Here is a 4,896-nt window from a genome sequence, read left to right on the forward strand (position 1 = left end):
TGCCAACACACTCACCCCAGCCCGGAGAAGGCGGCCTATGTTTTTTAAAAGGCGGCGGACAAAAATCAAAATATTTGAAAATGTATTTCATGGTAATTATGTCATATTTCATGGACTGGTGGCACTACTGAAAGAGGCTGAATGCCTTAATTTGTATAGAAATTGTAATCATTTGTTCATTTCAAGGTGAAAATTGCATTTTTTAATTTAAATTGTATCCTGCACGATAGTCTATTATCTAGTAAAATTGTCTCCATGTCTGAATGCCTTATATGCGGCTGCAATGCTTGTTACAAATCCACTTATAGTCATAAAAGCGGGTGGGCATCTCAGGAAATAGAAACAGCTTTCTTCTGGGGTGTGTGTGTGTGTGTGTGTGTGTGTGTGTGTGTGTGTGTGTGTGTGTATTCTCTTCCTGGATCTCTCCTCCTCTCCACCTGGGCTGGGCTTCCCACCCCTATCCGCCATATTCACATTCTCTCCAAAATGACTTTCTGGATCTCATGAAAAAAATTGTAAATGTTCTGGATGAAGGTGGCAGGGTTTGGGGGACAGGACTGAGACCTGGGTTCTCCTGCAAGGTAGAGGCTGAACATGGACATGCCTTTTCTTCTCTTTGGCTCTCTGTTTTCTTTTCCATTAAAGGAGGAAGATGGTCTCTGAGACCCTTTCTACCATTGTGGGCTCTTCTAGTTTTGACCTTCTATAGTCTAAGGCCCTTTCCATATCCAAGTTCTAAGGTCCCACCCAAACTCTGCCATTTTACATTTTAATAGGCCCTCCTGCCTCTGCCATTCTAGGTTTGAGGTCCTTCCCAGCTCTGACATTCCATTTTCTGTGCTCCCATCCTATTCTGACATAATCCTGTCCAGTTCTAATGTTCTATGTTCTAAGGTTCCTTCCAGCTCAAACATTCTAGGGCTATAAAACTGTGCATAGCCTTTGATCTGGTAATACCATTACTAGGTTTGTAAACCAAAGAGATAATAAAAATGGGAAAAGTCCTACCTGTGCTATAGCAGCTTTTTTTTTTTTTGTAGTGGCAAAGAATTGGAAATTGAGGGGACTTCCGTCAATTGGGGAATAGCTGGACAACTTGTGGTACATGGTGATCGTGGAATACTATTGTGCTATAAGGAATGATAAAAGAGATGGCTTCCGAAAAAGCTGGAAAGATCTGCAGGAACTGATGCAGAGTGAAATAAGCAGAACCAGGAGGACATTGTAGACAGTAACAGCAATAGCAGATGATGATCATCTGTGCAAACTTGGTTACTCTCATCAATGCTGGGACAATCTGGGACAATCCTGAAGACATGGTGGAGAAGGCAATCCACCTCCAGAGAAAGAACTGCTGGAGTCGTCTTTAGCATCAGTGTATTTATGGTTTTACTTGGGGGGTTTTGGTTCTGTATGACCAATATGGAAGTGTGTTTTACATGACAAATAAAAAAAAACCGTTCTATGTTCTAAAGTCCCTTCCCTTTCGAACATTATGTGTCCTTAGGTACCTATAGCTCTAACATTTTACATTCTAAGTTCCCTTCTTGTTTTATATATATATATATATATATATATATATACATATATATATATATATGTTCTAAAATCCTTTCCATCTATAACATTCCATTTTTTAGGTCTCTATAGTTCTAATATTTTATTAATTTTTATTATTTTTTTAAACCCTTACCTTCCATCCTGAAGTCAATACTGTGTATTGGCTCCAAGGCAGAAGAGTGGTAAGGGCTAGGCAATGGGGGTTAAGTGACTTGCCCAGGGTCACACAGCTGGGAAGTGTCTAAGTCCAGATTTGAACCTAGGACCTCCTATCTCCAGGCCTGACTCTCAATCCACTGAACCACCCAGCTGCCCCCTACATTTTACATTCTAAGGTCCCTTCCAGCTCAAATATTCTGTAGTCTAATGTTCTTTTCATCTCTAACATTTTATGTTCTAAATCCCTTCCATCTCTATCCAACATTCTTAAACCCAATGGTCTTAGATCCCTCTTGGCTGTGACATTTTATGTCCTAAAGTCCCTTATAGTTCAGACATACTATAGTCAAAGGTCCTACTCAATCTTATATTCCAAGGTTCTTTTCAGTTCTGAAATTCTGTATTCTAAGGTTCCAGAATCTAGAATAGGAAGGGACCTCAATGACCAGCTAGTCCAACCTATCCTCCCAAACTAATCCTCACTACACACACCTAACCAGTGGCCATCTAGTTTCTGTTTGAAGACCTCCAGTGAAAAAAAGAATTCAAAACTTTCAACAGCAGCTCATTTCCTTGCACATAGTTTTGTTTGTGGGGAAGTTTTCCCAATATATAAATTCTGAATTTGGTCCTAGTCCTGTCCCCACTAGGGATGAACAAAACAAATCGAATCCTTCTTCCACATGATGGTCTTCCCAATACTAGAAGACAATAATATGTCCTTGTTGATTTTTTTTCATCTTTTTAAAAAAAAACTCTTACCTTCTATCTTAATAATCAATCCTCAGTATTTGTTCCATGGCAGAAGAGTTGGTAGGACTAGGCAATTGGGGGTAAGTGATTTGCCCAGGGTCACAGACATTTGCCTGGGAAATGTGTGAGGCCACAGTTGAACCCAGGACTTCCTGTCTCCAGGTCAGGTGCCCAATCCACTGAGCCACCTACCTGCCTCAAAGTAATTTCTTCTTTAGGTTAAACATCCCTAGTCTCTTCTTCTGATTTCCACCTGGCATGAACTTAAGATCCTTTCCTATTCTGGTTGTTGCCTTGCTTTGGACTTTATCCAGCTTATCAATGTCCTTACTGAATGTAGCACTTAGAACTGACTGCAAGACACGAGATGTTGGTCTAACGAGGGCAAAAACCAGAGGAATTGGCATCTCCTTACTCCTGAAAGATCCACATCTCTTATTGTAGTCTAAGACATTGACACTACTTTTGAGGAGTCTCATCCACCTCCCCATTCATTTAAAAAGCAATTCCCAAGGACCAATTATTATATTCCAGGTTTTTTCTTGGACTCTAGGGATACGAAGACAAAAATAAAGTTCTCCCTGCTTTCAAGAAGTTTACATTCTCCTGGGAAGGCAAAACAATAAGTAAATACAAAATAAAGCCAAAGCAATTGATTTCATGGGGAAGATCTTAGAAATCAGGAGAGATGAGAATAGACCTCCTATTGGTGGCAGCACTTGAGCTGAGCCTTGAACGAAGCTGCCCCAGGAGAAGAGGAGGAAAAAAGCACTACAAGTAGTGGGGAGCAGGCAGCTTGTGCAAAGGCACCAAGACTAGAAATGGAAGATTCTGATAGAGAACAGAAAGAAGGGCATTCAGCCTGGAACTTAAGAGTTTACAGAAGAGAGTGAAGATCCTGGAGAGGAAGGCCAGGACTAGAGAGAAGAACCACTAGAATTTCTTGTGCAGAGGAATGACAAATCTCTCAGATCTGTGCTTGAGAATGTCAACTGGTCTTCTATGCTGAGAGAGGGCTGAAAAGGGGAAGAGTACTAAGGCTGGAAATTGTAATGAATAGAAATAAGGGACTATGTTGATTGGTAATTGATAACTAAAGATCAGGCAGTTATCTTCTGTCTTCTGCTTTCCCTCCTCCCTATCTTCTTCCCTTCCTCCCCTTTCAGCCTCTCTACCTTTTCCCTCCCCCCTTCCTTCTTTTGGTTTCTCTAAATCAACTCAGAGGTGAGTTTATGATGTTTCAAATGAAATGCTCTTTCTCTTCTTTATCTTAAGTAAAGGGTTTATTTGGGGAAGACAAGAAGGGATAAGGAATGGAGGTAAGAGGGTTGAGGATTTCCCTAATACTACAATGAGTCTTAGGTGGAGGATGTTGGAATATAGTTCAACTGAGAGAAATGGCTGATAGGTCTGAAAGTTCAGTCACTTTTATCAACAGAGCAAGTCAGAGAGATATCTGGACTATTGTCCTTCTTTCTTCTGCCTTCAAAGTCACCAGACTTCCTTCAGCTTGAGTCTCCAAAATCCAAGAGAGGAAAACTCCTTCTTCCCTCTTTCAAGGTAATAAGGGTCCACCAAGCAGTTGGTTTGCCTCTAACTGTTTCTCCTGGTAACATTCCAAAAAGAACATTCATTTGACTTACAGGTCATCAGCCTTCACTGCTTCTGTCTTTTTGCATGCTTTCCCAATTTCTCTCTTCCACACAATCCAGTTAAGTACCTATTGCTATAGTTCTGCAACTGGGCAGCTAGGAGGCCCAGTTGATAGAGTGTCAGGCCTGGAGTCAGAAAGACTCATCTCCCTGAGTTCAAATCTGGCCTCAAATATGTATTTGCTGTGTGACTCTGGGCAAGTCACTTAATCTTGTAGGCCTCAGTTTCCTCATCTATAAAAGGAGTAGAGAAGGAAATGGCAAATCATTTTAGTATATGTGCCAAGAAAACCTCAAATGGGGTTGTGAAGAAATGGACATGACCAAAACAACTAAATAACAATGTAATAGTCTGGGTGAGAGATGACGGGGTTCTGAACAAGGGCAGCAGTGTAAGGAATTAAATTAATGGTTTGACTAAAATATATAAAGCTATAAATAATATGGTAGTCACTGATTTAAAGTATTATTGCTCAAAGTCAAAATAACTTTTAATAGTTTTTATTTATAAAAGAGGTGGAAAGAGAGAAAGGAGAAATACAGAAGATGGAGAAGATATCTAGCCTATTTATCTAAATATTTCTCCGGTGCTCAACTCAGCCAGGACTTGCTGACCTTCAGCCAGAATTAAACTCTCTCCAGAAGACAGGAAAGGAAAGCCAGCTATCCACTCACCCAAGTTCCCTCCAAGAGGCAGGTCAAGATGATAACTCAAGCTGAAGATGACTCCTGAGGCTGACTTTCTTCTTCTTCTTGAACCCCACTTCCTTCT

This window comes from Monodelphis domestica, chromosome 4 (genome assembly GCF_027887165.1).
Source record: "Monodelphis domestica isolate mMonDom1 chromosome 4, mMonDom1.pri, whole genome shotgun sequence".
In the NCBI taxonomy this organism is placed as follows: domain Eukaryota; kingdom Metazoa; phylum Chordata; class Mammalia; order Didelphimorphia; family Didelphidae; genus Monodelphis; species Monodelphis domestica.